The 20,465-nt window shown below is 37.6% G+C and overlaps 1 long non-coding RNA gene across 4 annotated transcripts in view; it reads left to right on the forward strand.

The window, feature by feature from the left end:
* Window positions 1-20,465, forward strand: part of LOC132219984 (uncharacterized) — a 40,578-nt gene that overhangs the window by 5,728 nt on the left and 14,385 nt on the right. For 3 of the 4 annotated variants that reach the window (XR_009449655.1, XR_009449656.1, XR_009449654.1), the window contains exons 2-3: window positions 2,106-2,179; window positions 17,572-17,614. This is a non-coding gene — a long non-coding RNA (uncharacterized LOC132219984). Of the gene's footprint in view, window positions 1-2,105; window positions 2,180-17,568; window positions 17,615-20,465 lie in introns of all 4 variants that reach the window. The other variant, XR_009449657.1, reaches the window with a different exon arrangement.

Below are 20,465 nucleotides of genomic sequence, written 5' to 3' on the forward strand. Positions count from 1 at the left end.
TAAAATTATTGCAAATCTGTGATATTGAATAGGATTAGCGGTTATTTGCTTGCTTTACTTGGGGAAAAAAAAATCAAAGCTGTCTGACACTGAGCGGCATTGGCTTCCTATGTCCCTGGGAAAAATGTGTTTGCAGTATTGAAGTCTAAGCTTTCAGAGAAATATGGCAACAGGAAGTTGCCAGAAAGTCTTATTTGCCTCGCTGAAATGTCTGTCTGCCTTAGACTTGTGTACTCAGAGGATGTTTAGTTCAAGAGGGGATGATTTTGGTACAAGAAATTCAGGTAAATTAAACATTTTATTCTAGGAAACTGCCAGCTGCGTGGATTGTCACTGGTTTAACAAACTCTGCAATCTCATTGAGAATATTTGAAAAGTATTGTTAGCATAAGTGTGGTGTTTTAAAATAGCTGGGATGCATCATATCAGTGTCAGGATTCAATTTTTAACGACACTGTCATTTAATATCAGAATGTCATGTCATAATCATCTGTGCATGAAGTAAAACTCTCCATATTTTATAAAAATCAGTTGCTAAGTTGCACTGAGACATTTTTATTTATCTAAGAATGCAGAAATGTTATGATATGGAATAAGTCACTCTTATTAGTATTTAGGAGAGATTCATAATAGAGGTTCATAATATGATCTGGGTGATTAGAGGTCACGCATTCTTTTTTTTTTTTTTTATCTTAAAGTACTTTTCTTCTTTCAAATGTGTTCCCAACATTCATTCTATTTATCTAATTTGTTTATGTCTATATGTATATAGTATATAACATATGTATTATAAACTCTATTATGTTTATAGTAATCAGAATTTAAAAGAAACAGATTTTGTAAAGTAAGTTGTATAATTGTGTCTTGTTAATTTCAAGTAAAAAATATATATATAGGGAACATGTACTTTTACTTAACTAAATTCAGATTTTTCTAATGTGTAATCTCATCATGATGCCTTAAATGTGGTAGCAATCATGGGAAAAGCAAGCTATCTGAAATAGCTACAATTGCCACCTAACAATTTTAGTTTAAGGCAGAGTTATACAACCAGTCATTCTTACAGATATATTAGATTATCGTTCTTGTGCTGAACATTTTAAGTTTGAATTTCATGTTTTCAAAAGTGAAGTGTACTCCAAAATGGAATAGCTTATTTTTCTATAGTTACTGAATGTTCAGCATGTTAAGACAGGAGTGAAATGTTCAGAAAACGCGCAATCACTTCGGAAGGCTATGACTATTTTACTCCTGTCCTCACCAGTGTAGCAAAGGGTGAGCAAACTTGACTAAAATCTGTTGACAGTGTGGATATAACTGAGTAGAATTACTTTCACAGGAATGGAATTGTCATTCTTGAAAAGATATATAGAGCTCTGTTGTAATTAAGAGGAGAGGGTACAGATCATTACTTTTGGTTTATATGAACTTGTTTCCATAATGTTGGTCCTGAATTGGAGAGATTTAAAAATTTTTAACTATGGAAAACCACTAAGGAAATGGTTTGTCTAATGGATAACTTTCTTTTTTAAAGAAATTGGAGGGACTTAATTTTTGTTGATAAAAGGAAACTTTGTATTTCTAAACTTTTATTCAGATTCACTTATTTGACAAATATGTATTATTTAAATGACTTGGTTTAAAGGATTGTATTAGGGGCTGTGGGAGCTGTAGGGTCTTCATTCCTACCTGCAAGGATCCATGATCTAAAAAACTAGAAAACATTTCCTAGATAATAAGGTAGTGATTATAAGTGCCATATGAGTGACAAAAGTGACAAGAGAATCTACAACACCCCCTTCTCAAGTTCATATGTTTGAAACCTCGTTCTTCAATTTACTAAACCTGGGGTCCCGGATGAGTTATTTAACGATTCTAGCCTCAGTTTCCGGGTCTGTTAGATGGGGGTTGGGGTAGATGAATCTTGCCTTATGATCGATGTGAAAATGAAATAAGATAATGTGCCTACAGCCCTTGGGCATATGTTGTTGTTTTTTGAACTTTCACTTGGAGTTTGAGACAGTAAGTGGCCAATATCATGTTGTATGTTCCCTCCGCATTTGCTTCTACCAGTATAGAACTCTTTCTCATGTCTTTACTTCCAGAGCCCTACATTTTGTGAGATTTCTTGAAGGACTGTGGAAATTTCATTTTACATGACTGAGTGCTCAAGTCTAAGGTAACAAGTTAAAAATACTAAATGTATATGAAGTATATGTGATTAAATGGGCTAATAGGCTTAGTTTTATTAACAGAAATCTAAAGTGTTTATTAGAATTTCATTACAGTTCAACTTAAACTTTCGATAAGCAGAAATATTTAATTTCATCTAATTTCAAAATGGTTTATCTATAACTTAAGTATTTATAGAAAAGGTTGTTATCTACTAAGATTATTTAAGTTCATTCTTCATTCTTTAAAAAAAAATTAATATCTTAATTTTCCTCCTTTGAGATTTATTTCAAGCTTTGGCTTATATTATTTCCTTTAATACTTTATATTTGGTTAAAGAAAATTTCAAGTAAAGTATTATTTTATTTTGTCACCTATCAAATCTAGTTTTTTTTCTGCATATTTTAAAACTTCATTCCAGTGAGTTTTAAGACTTACTCGAATTTCTTTACAAGTATTTGAATAATGTTTGTCAAGTGTTGCATCAAATTTATAAGGTTTCAGGCAAGAATTTATTACTTTCTTGATTTAACACTTCAGATTTTTTGTAGGAATATTTGTTCTATATCATTTGACATATACATTTAAGTTACAACTTTGCAAGAAATTTGCTGCTAAAAATTTCTGGTCTATAATTCTTATATCCCCAGGTAAATTGCATTGGCCCACAAAATTGCCAATGCCTTCAAAGTCTTCTTAGTAACTTATTTATACCATTAAGTGGTATTAATTAGAATAGTATACTAGCTTTTTAGATCAGAACATTTTAATTTATTTGATTAATATAATGCAAATAGGATGATGCTAGAGATACCTGCACAAAATACATGTTCTCCAAATATTCCTAAATATCATATTTGCTGGTTTATTGAAGTAAACTATATTTTAATAGCTATACTATTATAATGAAGAGTTACATTTGGTAATTCCATGAAAAACACATTATGGTTTCATAAAAAATAAGTATGCAATTTTTGAGTGGTACATTTTCTCCACTTTTTTCAAAACTTAAAAGTAACATAGCTGGTTTAATTTAATTTTCTAAAGGCTGAGGTTTTCCTCATGAAAGAAACATGGCTAAAGGCCAGTGTGTAAACCTCACTTCATCCTTTTTTATTAGATGTATCATATATGTACCCAATTTTTAGAGTAAATTCTTGGCATGAGATGAAACTTAGTTTTCTTTACTTGTCATGGCATCCAGAACCAGATCAAAATGAACTGGTTAATTATTTAAGTGGAATAAATAGTATTTTCATTCCTGAGATGTAGAGAGTAAAATGAACAAGTTTGTTATTGAAAACCCAATTTGTAAAAGAATACTATCAGCTAGAAAGATGCATCTACTGTGTGCTTTTTTTGTTTCTATAGTATATTTGGTGTGAATTAGAGTGAAGGTGTGTAGCTCTTTTAAATTTCCTTCTTTCAAATAGCAAACAATGGTAGGGAATTAGTTTTAACATTTCTATTCTGAAGGAGGAAAATGGGGTGAGGATGAAATATGCTCAAGAAGAAAATAAAATCAAGAAAGATTGAGGCTGACAATATGACTACTGTAGAAAGAGGGCAAAAATTAGAGTATACAACCTTTTATGCACAGAGCCCTTGATCTTTTTGTGTGTGAGAGATACCAGTGTCTACCAAAAGGGTTAAAGAAAATGCATTCTGTTGCATCTGCTTACTAAATCCCTTACTTTAGTAGAAATTCAAATTTTGTAAAGATTATTCGTTTTATTGATGCATATAATTATAATCACAAGCCATCTGCTGATTTGGCAGGCATGGTTAAAATTCTCTAACTCTCATAACCTTTCAAGTACAGTGCCCTTGGGACTCTATTTCACTTTTATATTTTGGAAAACATGTAGGGACAAATAAGGGCGGTCATCTGCAGAATGTCAGACCTGAGGAAATGAAAGAATGGAGATCAGGGTGGCTGTTGTGGGTATTTTTAATTGTAGGAGAAATTATTTTTTTCTCCTTTTTTCTTTTTTTGCTTATGACTTCATGAAGGATTATTCTAGTTTCTATGATGTATTTGGGAATTTTTTTCCTAGGGATTAAAGCTCTATCATTAGTCTAAACAAAACAAACAAATGAAAAAAACCCTTCCAGATATTGCTTACATTTGTTTTCACAAATAAATTAAATGTGTTTAAGTAGATTTTTTGAATAGAATATTCCACTGTTTTTATTTTTCTGAAATTCTCACACTCAACTGATTACCTTCCAGCCATAGATTTTAGATTGTAGAAGAGTTTGTATGTTTTGATACAGGCTTTTTGGTTTAAAGAGTCAAATTTCCAAGTGTTTTTTTTTTGTATGAAATTATGTTCTGACCAGAATTTTTGTATGAAATTATGTACATGGCAGGCATCTTCTTGTGGCCCTTCTTTGCTACCATCAAACATTTCATACCTGATTTACTTCCTTCCTTGGAAATATTTCTTCCATCATCAACCTATCAACTAGGGAAGTCCAAGGGTCAGGTTTTACAGGTTAGAGTTGGTATATAGGCCACATCACAGCAGACTGCAAGTAGGCTGAGGGAAATGTGAGGAAGCCACAGGATCCTAGGGTTTGCCTTTGTCAAATAATGGAAACATACACAACCCCACCTCCCCAACCCTCACCCCCACCATCTCTCTCTCTTTCTCTCTCTCTCTCTCTCTCTCTCTCTCTCTCTCTCTCTCTCTCTCTCACACACACACACACACACACACCTTAAATATTTGTCCCAAGAACAATTTCTTACAGTTTGGCCAATAACAAAGAATTTGGGGTACAAACATTGATTTTTTTTTTTTACAAACGACGATGATATATATGACAGTAATAATAATCTTTAACATTTACTGAGTGCTTCCACTGTGCCAGGCACTGTGTTGTTTACACGTATATATAATTTAATACTCATAATATTTCCATTGAAACCCCCTTTTTGCAGAGGAAGCGACGGACTGAGAGACATTAAGATGTTTTTTCTTAGGTCACCAGCAGGATAGAGGCTTGAACCCAAATCTAACTGTTCCCCAAACCCATGCTTTTAATCTCTCCCTATGCTACATGGCCTCTGGGCACAAAATATAAGAAAAAGAAAAACAAAACAAAACAGTGTCCCAAGTACACCTGGGTTCTAGTCATAGTGAAATGTCATTAAGTAGTTAAATGATCCTGATGAAGTGATCTGATGGATCGCTTTATTTCCCTTGTAGATAGCATCTGTCACATTAAGGGTTACAGTAGGTGCACCCCGGACTCTCTTCATTCCTCAAATTCTAAAGCTCCATGAACTTTTTATGATTAAAACATCCCATGAATTTGAAAAACAATTCAGCCACAGCATAAGCCTTTCCTCTACCTCTCTAAGATGCACCTGTTTAGCCTGCCAATCGATCTTGATGTCAGAAGTGGTCATTCTAAGAACCATACAAGACTTAGCGCTATCATATTAAAACTCAAACATTCGGCCAAACTAGCTCCGTGAGCACCAACACAGATACTTAGACACATCTGGTAATTCAGTTCTTCCTCTGAGTATGTTGGTGTAAAGCAGAATGTTTTTTCTCAAGAATAATAATAGTGATAATAATAACAACATAGCACTGACATAGGCCCAACCACTCTTGTAAGAACTTTATGTCTGTGAATTCTTTTAATTCTCACAACAACCACAACCAGAGCAGCAGCTGAGAAGACTGGCCCGAGAAGAGGCACTGCAGTGTGTCCGAGATTCCACACCATGGCCTTGGTCAGTGTGCCCGGACCACACACATTTGGCCTCTGTGGGCTCATGCTTATTTCACTTTTGCTTGAAATAATGTTTGGAAACATAGATTACAAGTTACAAAAGGCTTAGACACTTTGTAGTATTTAGTTATTTGTTTTTATTATTCTTTTCTTTTAATCCTTACCCGAGGATATTTTTCGATTGATTTTTAGAGAGAGTGGAAGAGAGAGGGAAAGTCAGAGAGAAACATTAATGTGAAAGAAACACATCGATTGGTTGCCTCCTGCACACTCCCTAACCAGGGCTTGGGTCGGGGAGGAGCCTGCAACTGCGGTATGAGCCCTTGACCCGAATCGAACCCGAGAACCTTCGGTCCACAGGCCAATGCTCTATCCACTGAGCCAAATCTGCGAGGGCAATTTTTTTAATTTTAGATCTTAATTAGCAGTTGTAATACTCATAGAGTTTCCTTAAATGATTTTAGATTAACCTGAAAGCCTTTAAAAAAATCGTTTGCAAATACCCTGTTGAAAATATAATACTAAGTAAAAAGAGTCAAGTTAATGAGGTCAGACCAAAGTCCTTTAAAGAAAACTATTTAAAATGATCTTATTCTCAGTATCTAGCACAGAAACTTTGAACATATTGAGAAACACACAAGTGCTTGTTAAAAGAAAGAATTGATGTAGGAATGAAGAGTTTCAACCACAATAGAACCCTTCCTAGGTTGATACCACATCAGGTTCATAAGAAATTAAGGTATTTTATGGATATGATTTAAGATATGGTTGCATTTTATATCTACTAAAGTTGCCAAGAGAGTGAAGTAAAAAAAGTAAATATCAGCACTAGAAAATTGTGAAGAGGTTATTTAGATTCTGTACAATGAATTGACTAAGAAATATATATGTTCCTCGAAGGTACCAGAAGTATAAAAAATGAATATAAGACATGGCATATTCAAGGACTTTATGAGCCAATGTAGAGGACCAAGGCTCTCCCAACCTTGTTTATGTGATAGGGGAAGCTTGTACCATCATGGCCTGTGCAAAAACACAGTAGACTGTGACCACATGAAATTCCTCTCTGCCACTTGGCCTTAACGTATGAGGGGCCAGAGAACCTCACCAGACATAGTCAATTCTATTTTTACTCTAAAGATAGAGTTGTGGCCCAAAGAATAGAATGACCACCTTTCTTTAGAGGTAGCTTCTGGAAAGATTTCAGAGAAGAGGCATTTAAAGATTCATGAATCCATCCATTTAATAAACTTATTGAGAATCTATTATATTTGAGCAACTGTGTCAAACAGTGAGGGTACAGACTTAAGTACTGTATGATCTCACACCAAAGCAGGAGACACAAACAAACTGAATTTACAATAGAGTGGGACTGTGCTATGCAAAAGGCAAGTCCAGGACAATGAATTGAAAACTGGACAAGCGTCATAAATGACAGCCATCTGGCTTGGATTATAGGATGGATGGGTAACCAAGATAAGAGATCCAGAAGGAAAAGGTTATTTAGAAGAAAAAGTTGATGTACATGTTGAATGCAAAAACAACCAGGTGATGTTGATTATTCAGTTGTTCAATGAATCTGAAATTCAAGAATGAGATCTGGGATGGAAAGGTGGACATTGGATGTGTGGGTTCTAAGGAGAATATGTGGAGTGAGAAGAGGAACAAAACGAGGAATCCCAGGGAGCACCCATATTGAATGGAAGGTAGAAAAGGGCGGACCAACAAAGAAGGAATTTAGAAAAGGCTGAACGCCAGGATTGTCAGAGAAAACAAACATAGAATATTTCTCTAGGAAACACTGAGCAGTAGTGTTAACTCCTCGGAAAATAGACTAGAAATGCACCAGTGGACATACCAAATAGAAGGTCACTGGTGATTTTAGCCAGAGAAAATTCAGTGGAATTACAGGTGGAAGCAAAAAGCCCATGAGTTGTATAGGGAAGGTAGGGTGAAAAAAAAATGACTACGGGAAGTTAAGAAGTTTGACGCTGAAGAATAGAGATAGTAATAAATGCAGGAGAAATGTTTATATACTGAAGAGAAGGAAGCACAAGAGATAAGACATTGGAAAAGTTTGAAGATAGGAAAGAAAAACTAAGTGAAGTAGGAAGCGCATGTAATGGAGTCTATTTTCTAAAGGAGGGACCCTCTTCCACCAAAACCAGAGCAAAGATGCAGATAGAAATACATTGGTTAAGTGTCAAGAGGAGAGGTTAAGACCATTCAGAATTAATAGCAGCAACATTTTCTATAACATTAGGCAGCAACTCTGTTGAAATGTTTTAGACTGAAAGTTCCTCTAACATGTTAGTTTTTGTTAATTATTACATTTGCATCATACTATTAAAAGCAAAAGGTTCTGTCTCACTCCTGAATGTTATTTATAATTCATAATGGCATAGAAACTCAGAATGTTAGTGAGAAGCAGAAGAGGTAGGGGTTTTCTTCTTGGGAGAAGGGTGAAGGGGACGTGCAGAACGTCCTTCCTTCTGGAGCCATATGGCGGAAGGAGGGCAAAGAGTGGGAGAGGGAGGAATTGGCTTCTCTCCACGGAGGACGCGTGTCAGAGAGTTGGGAGTAATGAGTTTGGATCCTAGCACGAGCAGCAGATACATTTCTGCTCTTAATATCTGTTCTTTTTGTATTTTTCCTGGTGATACTGGAGATAGAATTCCACGCTGTCCTCCTTCTCTTTACTTTACGACTTCCTCCCCAGACAAAGCCCACCTTCTTACACCCAGAGGACTTCCACGGCCTAGGGACGGATTTCTCTGCTTTCACTCCTCTGCTCGAAGCCGTCCAGCGGCATCCCGTCACACTTAAAATGAAACGGCTCCGCCTGTTTTTTTTTTTTAAAATATATTTTTTATTGATTACAGAGAGGAAGGGAGAGGGAGAAAGAGATAGAAACATCCATGATGAGACAGAATCATTGATCAGCGACCTCCTGCACTCCCCACGCTGGGAATCAAGTCTGAAAACCACACATGTGTCCTGACCAGGAATCAAACTGTGACCTCCTGGTTCATAGGTCGACATTCAGCTAATGAGTCACACTGGTCGGGTGCCACCTGATTTTTTTTAAAAAATATATATATTTTATTGATTTTTTACAGAGAGGAAGGGAGAGGGATAGAGAGTTAGAAACATCAATCAGCTGCCTCCTGCACACCTCCCACTTGGGATGTGCCCACAACCAAGGCACATGCCCTTGACTGGAATCGAACCCGGGACCCTTCAGTTTGCAGGCCGTACTCTATCCACTGAGCCAAACCAGTTAGGGCTGCACCTGATTTTTAAAAATAGCTTTAATGGTGTATAATTCACAAAATGTACAATTTACCCCCTTAAAGCCCACCATTAGATAGTCTTTAGTATATTCATAGTTATGCACTCATCACCACCATGTTAGAACCTTTTATTTCCCACAAAAGAAACTCTTATGCCCCTTAGCCATCACCCTCCAGTTCCTCCTCTGTCTCAGGTCCTAGGACCCATTAATCTACTTTATGTTTCTGTAGCTATGCCTATGGTGGAAATTCTATGTAAGTGGAATCACACAGTATTTTGGTCTTTTCTAGCTGACTTCTTTTATTGAGCACACTGTTTTTAAGCCTTAGTACTTGATTCCTTTTTACTGAACAATAATATTCCACTGATTGTATGTACCACATTTTATGTATCCACTCATTAGTTGATGGACATTTGGGTTGTTTGCACTTTTGGGCTATTATGAATAATGCTGTGAACACCCATGTATAGTTTTTTTTGGTGTGTGGACATATGTTTTCATTTCTCTTGGGTATGTACCTAGGAGTTGAATTGCCAGATTATATAGTAATCCTATGTTTAATCATCCGAGGAACTTCCGGTCTGTTTTCCAGTGCAGCTGCACCATTTTATATTCTCTCCAATAACGTATAAAAGCCCACTTTCTTCAGCTCCTCTCCAATACTTGTTATTGTCTCTCTCTCTCTCTTTTTAAATTCTAGTCATCCTTGTAGGTAGAAAGTTGTATCTCATTGTGGTTTTGATTTTCATTTCCCTGGTAACTAATGATGTTGAGCATCTTTTCATGTGTTTATTGGTCATTTGTATGTCTTCTTTGGAGAAATGTTTATTTAAGTCCTTTGCGCATTTTTAATTACTGAGTTGCAGTCATTCTTTATATATTTTAGATACATTGGCTCCCTTTTCATTCCAGGCACACGGTTCTTTGAATGAACCGTGTTCATTCAAAGGTTACTCTGACCTCAAACTAAAATATACCCTCATCCTTATCCTACATTATTTTCCATAGTACTTATCACTGTCTTAAATTGCATTGTATATTTATTGTTTCCTTGGTTTGGTTCCCACACTGGAATATTATTTCTGTTTATCTATCCTTGCTTTTCCATCACCTGTCTTGTGATGTTGAGAGACTGTTGTGGTTAAACACATGGGCATTGGAGCTAGAATCCAGTTCCCAGCGCTGCTCCTCATTGGCTGTGTGACCTGGGCAAATACTTCTCCATGTTTTAATCTCCTCATTTGGAAAACAGGAATAATTAATAATCCCTGATTCATATAGTTGTGCAGATTGAGTTAATATGCAATATACAAAAACATTTATAATGGTATCTAATTAGATAAATAATAGAATTAAAATACTGACAAATATTTTTGAGTGAGTACTTAGCAAATTTTCCTACTAATTACATGTTCTCTTAAAGAAAATGAACTGTTTAATCTCCAAGGATTTAACTAATCTCATCTACACATGACCACGAAGGGTTATAATTGTGTACTACCCATCTGTGGGCTTTGCCTATGGACTGATCTCTTTTTGGATCATATAATTTTACAGAATTTGTACTGTGTGCAATGGCTTTTATATGTGACATCTTATGTAATTCTCACAGCTCTAGAGTGAGGTTCTGTTATTGTATCTTCTTGATGGATGAAGAACCTGAAGATTAGGGAGATTAAATGCAATTTTGGAATCACAGAACTAGTAAATGTGCGAGTTAGGATTCAAACTCAGCTTGGTGTTAGCTCAGAAACAAAGCATGTCCCCACTCTAAATCTGTGCTCACAGTCTGCAGTCATTATCAAAGCATTTCCAGGTCATTTATCACTGTCTTCCCCTACATACCATTTTTATGATTTTTATCATACTTGAGTGTCTCCCACCCCCACCCCAGAGCTGTCAGCCTGCTCTCTATCCATGAGTCTGTTTCTGTTTTGCTTGCTAGTTCATTTTGTTCATTATATTCCACATATGAGTGAAATCATATGATACTTGTCTTTCCCTGATTGGCTTATTTCACTTAGCATAATGTTCTCCAGGTCCATCCAGGCTGTCACAAAGGGTAAAATTTTCTTCTTTTTTATGGCCCAGTAGTATTCCATTGTGCAAATTTACCATAGCTTTTTTATCTACTCATCTACTGCTGGACACTTGGGCTGCTTCCAAACCTTGGCTATTATAAATAATGCTGCAATGAGCATATAGTCTTTTGATTATTCTTTTGGGTTTCTTTGGATAGAAGACCCTGAATAACAATGGTGATCTTGAGAAGGAATAATAAAGTTGGAGGAATCACGCTATCTGATATCAAACTACATTACAAGGCCACAGTAATCAAAGTAGCTTGGTACTAGCATAAAAACAGACTTACAGATCAGTGGAACAGAATATAAACCCAGACCTTTATAGTCAATTAATTCTTGACAAAGGAGGCAAAAACATACGATGGACTAAAGATAGTATCCTATATAATAAAGAGGTAATATGCAAATTAACCCTCATGCCCTCACAAAGATGGATGCCTCTCACCAGGCCAGCAGGGGGGTTAGTGAGGGATGACCAAATGACTGAACAAGGAGGCTGTGTGGGGTGACCAGGCCGGCAGAGGGGGACAGTTGGGGGCGACCAGGCTGGCAGGGGGGACAGTAAGGGGTGACCAGGCCGGCGGGGGTCAGTTAGGAGTGACCAGTCCGGCAGGGAGGGGGCAGTTAGGGCTGACCAGGCAGGCAGGTAGGTGAGTGATTAGGAGCCAGCATTCCAGGATCATGAGAGGGATGTCCGACTGCTGGTTTAGGCCTGACTGCCGGTTTAGGCCTGATCCTGGGGATCAGGCCTAAACCGGCAGTCAGACATTCCCCGAGGGGTCCCAGATTGGAGAGGGTGCAGGCTTGGTTGAGGGGAGCCACCCCCCCCACCCCCCCCCGCGCAAATTTCATGTACCAGGCTTCTAGTATTCAATAAAGTGTGTTGGGAAAATTGGACAGATATAAGCAAAACAACAACAACAACAACACACACACACACACACACACACACACACACACACACACACACACAAAACAAACTAGACCACCTTACAACACACACAAGAATGAACTCAAAATGGATCAAAGACTTAAATGTTAGATTCGAAACCATAAAAATCCTGGAAGTCATGCACAATTAATGGCAGCTATTGCTGAAAGCCTCACCTGATTTTGTTTGTTTTTACTTTTTGCCTCCTGTAGACACCTAAGGCATTGCCTACTACTTTCTATTCTTCACCACCAATGTTTAATTTGAGGTCAATAAGTCTCTTAGCACATTCATTTATTCTTTCATGATAAATAATGTTATATTATTCTATTATCTTTTTATTTTATTTCCTGGTTTTTAAAAAACTTCCCAATTTAGTTTTTTTAGGCTTTTGTAACCTACCAGTCACTCTTCTAATTTGAACGTACGATTGAACTGGCTGTGATAATCCTTAAATTTTAAAACCCCCTCCCCTTTGCATTAAAGTCAATAGTTAGATGTATTAAGAGCATAGCAGTATCACATGTGCTTTTTGTACATTTTAAAAAATTTTTAAATGAGTCTCAATTTACAAGTAACTATTCATAGGATTATTTTCTACTTTATTAGTTTTCTGATATAAAATCAATAATATAATAATCTACTTTAAGCATTACATTTAATCTAAACTGCATATTGTCACCCATATAACTTTTTGCTATATGCTATAGACATTTCTATGTTTTATCTCTAAATATTTGATGCATTGTTTTCTTAAAATTTATTATCACAGAGATAGTAGACTCATCATATATCTTATTTTTTAAAATAGTCAACAGATACTCAAATAGCCAACACTCCCATTGAGTACCTTGTCTAGGAAAGGGAAGCAAAGAGGAGATTTTCCTTGTCCTGCAGGAACTTTCAATCCAAAGCAGATGATGAACATGTCAACAGTTCCTGATGGGGGCCAGGTGCTATTCCATAGGTGTAGCTTCCTATGGGAACATGGAACTCAGATGTGAGACAAGAGGATTTGACACAATAAACGGAAACCCATCCAGATTACTCAGGCAAAAATCTTCATTTCATGAGCACTCTCATTATTCACTTTGAAAACACTGTGTAAATTAGGTCGTTGAAAGAAAGGATTCTATAGTTCTTCCAAGGCATTTTCTTTTTCTTTTTAAAAAATATATTTTTATTGATTTCAGAGAGGAAGGGAGAGGGAGGTAGAAACATCAATGATGAGAGAAAATCATTGATCAGCTACCTCCTCCACACCCCCTACTAGGGGTTGAACCCAAAATCCGGGCTTGTGCCCTGACTAGGAATCGAACTGTGACCTCCTGACTCATAGGTTGACACTCAACCACTGAGCAGCACTGGCTGGGCCCAAGGCATTTTCTTCTTGCACACGCTTTTTGGGGAAAATTTGAATGTAGCTAAAAAATATGTATTCTGTTACCTCTGACAGAAAACTAAGGTCAGATTCCCCCAGTCATGCTTATAGCTAATATAATATTGTTATATAGAGAGAACAACTGACCAATGAAAGCCAATAAAAATAATAGACTGGAATTGGTTAAGAATAGGACAAAATGCCTGATGTGAACTGTACTGACCTGTGATTAACCACAGGAGACAACTATAGAACCAGATGTTCAAATGACCAAAGGCACTTATTTAGTCTGACTCATTGTAACTCTTAACAATCATCCAAGGAGAGAGATCAGTTTAGGACCTCCATATTCACATGAAGTCTCAGTCCACGCTAACAAATGTGTATGGTTATGAGTTCTTGACTCCAACTACATACCCTGATGTGCATACTTCTGAAGGGGAGTTTTTAAGGAGCCCAGCAGATCGTTCTCCCAAGTTACCAAAAAAATAAATTGGCACCCACCTCTCCTCATAGACTGTGTGTGTGTGTGTGTGTGTGTGTGTGTGTGTGTGTGTGGTATTAATCCTCACCCGAGGATATTTTTCCATTGATTTTTAGAGAGAGTGGAAGGGAGGGGGAGAGACACACAGAGAGAGAAACATTATTGATGTGTTGGCTATGCCCTTGACCGGAATGGAACCAGGGACCCTTCAGTCTGCAGGCCAACACTCTATCCACTGAGTCAAACTGGCTAGGGCTCCTCATAGATTTTTATTTTATTGTCTCTTTGATTTCCACAACAGAAATGCCCATACTATTCGAGTGGCACACACCATACACCCCTCTCCACTCACTGAGGACTCCACTTGTTTATGTAAACAGTTTCTCCTCTTCTCCAAAAGAATAGGTGCTTAATGAAGATTTGAGTAAATAAATTATGAGTTCATTAATTAATACTCTTCTGTACTGGAAGGGTGGGTTACACAGATACCATCAAATTCCTTATTTGTGACACTGTCATCTCATCTTCTTCTATTTAGGTGAGATGGATGATTTTAAAGTAGCTTTGTTAATCAATGTCAGTGGGGTAGCACAACCAAATAAAGAGCATGGGAATTCAGTCGTGGCATTTACCCCTTTAAAATCTTCCCTATGTGCTCACTGATATTTCTTACATTAAGCCATATTCTTCCAGCGTCACTGCAGCCCTGTTTAACAAGTTTGGGTTTCAGGACAATAAATATTTTTCCTGGTCTGAGCAGCCCAATGCTAAAGCACCTAATTTCTGCTCAGAGGGTAACTAGTTTGGAAACTCACCTTCCATGTTTTTCCTGAAACACACTCAGCCAGGTTTCATTCTGTAATTTATCTTATCACCAATTGGTTGCACTCTCCTCTTCCTAATGTATGCATTCCTATGCATGACATTGCAAAATGCCCTTGAAAGAGGCTTATCACTGAGATATTTACAGGAACAGCGATGCAAATGTATCTTTAGTATTAGACGAAAAGGCTTTTCATCCTTCCAGAAGTTTCCAGGATAATATTCTTCCAAACAGCAGCAATGAAAAGGACACGTTCACACGGTGTATACATATAAGACACACCATTTAGAAAATGTGAGAATTTCCTGGAGCTGGCAAAATAATGAATGCCTCGAGGAACTCTGCATCATTGCCTGACGTTGAAATTTGTGTGTATTATATAATTTTTAATGAATTCATTTTCATAGTGTATTTGCTTTTGGCACGTTCAAATGTCGTGCAGTCCTAGATTTGTACTTTGTGGGCTTACGTTTGTTAATGGCACCTGTGATGAAGGAGTACATAATTGTTATTTCTTTGTTGACATCAGTGGGTTCATCTGAAGGGAAGATCGAGTTCAGTACACTACAAAGTGGTTCTCAGAATGTACTTCAATGATAGGCCAGAACATTCACTTTTTACCTGTTCCTTTCTATCATAAAGTATTAAAACACAAAGCAGACAGACAAATAGCTCTAGAATAAAGTGGAAGCGTTTCTGTTTCATGCGGATGCATTTAGCCTTTGGGGACTGAGTTGTCTCAATGCATCTAATAGTAAATATCGAAGGCAACCATTCCCAGAGTTTAGTCCCCAAACCATCAGCACCTGTATCATCTGGAAACTTGATAGAAATGTACCTCCTCAGTTCTCATCACAGACTTCCAGTCAGCAACCTGTGCTTTAGCAAGCCCTCTAGGTGGTTCTGAGGCCAACAGAAGTTTGTGAACCACTGCTCTGACACTGCTATTCAAAGCGTGGCCCCTGGGGCAGCAGGCACACCCGGACCCTTATGAGCAATGTCGGACCTGAGGGTGCCGGAGTCAGGACCTACATTGTAACAGGATGCCCAGGTGATCCAGGTGATCGGAGAGCCACCGATCTAAGGTTTACAGCAGGAAAGTCACCAGTGTGAGAGTGTCCTCTACTCAGAGGCATTTTGGAGCTTGTCAAAGTGGAACTCAATGGATACTTTACTGATTTTATATTCGTCTTAGTTCCCCCTGAAATTTAAAACAAAAGATGGGGGAAAGAGATGTGTAAATCTCTTGGTTGCAATATTAAAAAATATTTAAAGGCACACTGTCTAGATTATGAGATGGAGAGTAGAGCCATTATCTGGGTAGCAGAGCTATTACCTGGGTAATAAATCATGTGTCTATATGTATATGGTATATATATTCCATAATCCCACATATAGATCATATATATCACACAATGATCTAGACCCGTGGTCGGCAAACTGCGGCTCGCGAGCCACATGTGGCTATTTGGCCCCTTGAGTGTGGCTCTTCCAAAGCCTTAGGAGTACCCTAGTTAAGTTAATAACAATGTACATACCTATATAGTTTAAGTTTAAAAAATTTGGCTCTCAAAAGAAATTTCAATCGTTGTATTGTTGATATTTGGCTGTGTTGACTAATGAGTTTGCCGACCACTGATTCTAGACATTAGGTGAAAGCATAGTTTCTAAGTCGAAATTTTTTCAAAAACTCAGTTTTCTAATTCACTTTGTATATACAAATAAATCCAAGATATGTTTTGTGTCTTTTCACATGAGATTATTTTCTACCTCTGACTTTAATTTTCTGTAGTTAATCTTTTTAGAAAAGTCTTTGTAACCAGTGACGCAAGTTGCAGATTTTCCAGGCTCTGTCTTAGACAGGGTAATGGTTATGATGCTAAGGAATTAGTGAAACAAAGCATTCTGTGGAGGCAATGCTGAAGTTTGCTTCGTCCTCAGCATTTGGCATTTTACATTTGCTAGTGGTGAATCCAGTGGAGGAAAAGAATAGTTGACCAAGTAAGATCTGATTTGCAAAAATATTTTTAGCCTGGAAACACAGGAGAATTAAAGGATTAAAAAAGTCCTTTTGAAATTTTTGCACAACACACACCCCCCCCCATGTAAATAGGACTGTCACTCGGTGTTTGTCCACAGCTAGAACTCCAGATGAACCAGTGTAGTGTGCGATGACAGGAACAGCTGACTCATTAGCAGAGAGCAGAGAAAGGTAATTAACCCTGGGAAAAGTACAGCTGCCATGCGGGCTGTTCCTTTCTGTAGGATCTGATTAGAAATTAGTGTTAAACCACTGATTCTTTTTTTTTTTTTTTTTAAAGACTGTCATTGATAATTTTCACTTCCACTCTCAGGTGTGTCCCTAGAAAAGGTTCTCAGATGTACTTATATACAATAGGGCTCAAATTTAAAAAGCATTTCCTGATAACAGTAGACACTTATTTTGCTTGTTGGGGGAGAATTCTTTCAAAGGAATATTTTGTTTGACTATTGAAGATTCATGTGTACCCCAACCCATACATGAACAGTCGGTTTGTGAATTACTTGAAAGGATTGTTTTATATAGTCAATAAGCTGCACCTAATTACCACTTAATTAAGTTTTTTCTTTTTTTTTTTCATTTTTCCTCTGATGATGCTTCTCATCAGTAGCAATGGAAACTCTCCAGTTCAAATCCAATGGGTATGAGTGAAGGTAAGTGAAGGCTATTTAAAAGTAAAGTTTTCCCCCAAAGAAAAGTAATCCCTAACTTTCAATGCCCTTCACAAACTTGAGACATTAAGGAACTTGTGTTTAGGGGACAACCCAAAATCTTTGACTTTATGACTGTTTGTATCATCATGGTAATTTGGGTTACATTCTTACATTTTTGAGGAGTGTGTACATCTGTTCCTCTTAATTTATGACTTCACATGTCTCATATAAGGAGCACTAATACTTTAACACAGTCATTATTCACATATGTAGCTAAGGAATGTGGTAGACAGAATAATGCCTCCTCCTCCCCCCAAAGGTCTATGTCTTAATTCCTGAAACCTGTGAATAGGTTACCTCACCAGGCAGTGTGATTAAATTAAGAACATTGAGCTGGAGAGATTACCCTGGATGAGCCAGGTAGGCCCAACTAATCACACGGTTCTCAAGAAAACGGCAGAAGAATGGGTCAGAGAGATGCCAACTTGAGAAGAACTCAACTCACCAATCGTGGCATTGAAGATGGAGACAGGGAGCTATGAATCAAGGAATGCAGAGACCTCTAGCACCTAAAAATAGCTCTTAGAGCACCACCAGCAAGAAAATAGGGACCTCAGTCCCAGAATAGAAAGAAACTGGAGGCTGCCAGCAGCCCAGATGAGCAAGGAAATGAATTCTCCCCCTGTGGCCTCCAGAAGAGCTGGAGCCCGACTTTAAAGTTTAACCTGGTGAGACCGTGCCAGACTTTGGACTTCCACAGCTGTACAATAACATATTAGTGTTGTTTTAAGCCTTTACGTTTGTGAAGATGTATTACAACAGCAAAAGAAAACTCATATGGAAGAGTAAGAAGCCAGCCAATAGATGGGATGTATTTTGCCACTGGCCATATACCTTCTATGAAGAGTCCCCAGTGTTTGAGTGAGGAGGAGAAATGTTGCTTGAGAGTCCAAGACTGAGAGTCTTGAGGCATTGGAAGGTTCGCTTTGTAGATGCTCATGGCGATTGCCACCAACTCTGGGTTTTCTGTCTGCTGCTTTGCTCTACCCCTTCCCACATCCAAAATAATTCTCCACGTGACATTTGTGTGAACACAATGCCTAGCATCCAAAGTGCAAATGAGTACCCGCTTTGTTGGAACATCTAGCCACCTGTGGGGACAGTGGGTGAGGCAGTGAGCGCACTCTGTTCCCTCTCCTCATATGGGAAATTGATAGTACTCGCCCCACAGGCAGGCCATTCGGACTAAGGAAAAAGTGCATGTAAATACTTACAAAATGCTTCTTGTTAAGAGTTTAGTCAAGGTGAGCTATAGTTAGTTAGAAAATACTGTCATTTACTATTTTGAGCAAAATAATAGATTACTTTTGTCTTTCCTCATGATTAGTGCTTACTTTCCCTCCAGTATAAATGTCATTAGTTTGAAATAAAATGTAAGTGCATAATAGTCAGGACATTCTGACACAGTATGAGTAGGAAAAGTGAGATATAAAAACTGGGAACTGGGTACAGGTCGAGTGAGTTGGAGATCTTTTAGATAATTTTCTTGTCCAACTGGGAAAAAGAAGGCTATATTTTGATTTTTCCTTTGGCTTTTATTCTCACAAAAGAACCAAATCAAATCATAAACTGTGCTTTTTATTTGAATCAAGTAATAGTAGACATTGGGTAAAAGCTGACCATGAAGTGGTCATGTTTGCTCTTCTTTGCATTTGGGAGCTGACATCTTCAACATAAGGGAAGACAAAAAGGCACATTCTCTTTGACTGGCATAGGAGTAAAACAGACTAAATCCATAGACTCCTAGGTGCTGTGTCCCCGGGATGCTTTGTATTGAAGTACAATTAACAAAATATCTCAGGCAGCTGAGGAGGGTTATTTTTTGTTTGTTTCAATTCAATTCACCTACTCGGGTTCCAACATTATGTTGCAGTAAAAGGTCAACAGGTCATAGCCTCTCACTTCCATGAGCTTATACTGGGCACAGAGAAAAGTACGTGGACATGAGTGGGTATAGAATCAGGCCCAGCATAATAATCAAGATGAAGGTGCCAGCCCAACACTTTTGGGACACGGAATTTCTGTGAAATACTGTCACTTGGACCACAGCATGAGCGATAAATCACTTCTCAGCAGATAGATTTTGCGGTTCTGACTCTGAAGGGGAAAGTTTCTTTGAAAGTGACAAATGAAATCGATAAGTTCTAAACATTTAATTGTAGACATTTCATTTTACCACCTACTCTCCTTTGACCCTTCTGTAATTCTCTGGCTTAATACATTGTGTAACGGAGCCAAGCACAGTGTTGACTCTTCGTATCTTTCCGATTGGTCTCGGGGGCATTTATTTATTTTAGTTAAAGTTCTCTGAATCTCTCTAGGGGGGATTCTTCAGTAATCATCGTTTCCTGGAAGCTTTTCCAGTCTGGTCTAAGCCTGCACTTCCATTTCTCCCTCTGCCTCTCTCCGTGGTCACACTTCCCACTTATTGGAACCATCAATTTGCTGGTCTGTACTCGTGAGGACAAGAGTTGAGGTTTATGTATCTTTTAATGCCCACTGTCCAGCATAGAGCAACCTATGCTAGATGAATGTGTACTGAGCCAATAAGTAAATTTTTTTTAGGAAAAAGGTACTTGTATTAAAATAATGCATATTAAGTTAAACACTGGAGTGAGATTAAAATGCTGCAAAAATCCAGTGCCCATTGCCCTCAACAACTGACAATCATGTCATTTTTGTTGTAAATTTCAGTAGGCTCTCCCATTCCACATTTCCTAGTCAGATAATGAAGATAAATGACTTTATTATGATTATTTTTGATCTTAATGAAAAACAAACAGCTACTGTT

Source organism: Myotis daubentonii, chromosome 17 (genome assembly GCF_963259705.1).
Source record: "Myotis daubentonii chromosome 17, mMyoDau2.1, whole genome shotgun sequence".
Taxonomy (NCBI): Eukaryota; Metazoa; Chordata; class Mammalia; order Chiroptera; family Vespertilionidae; genus Myotis; species Myotis daubentonii.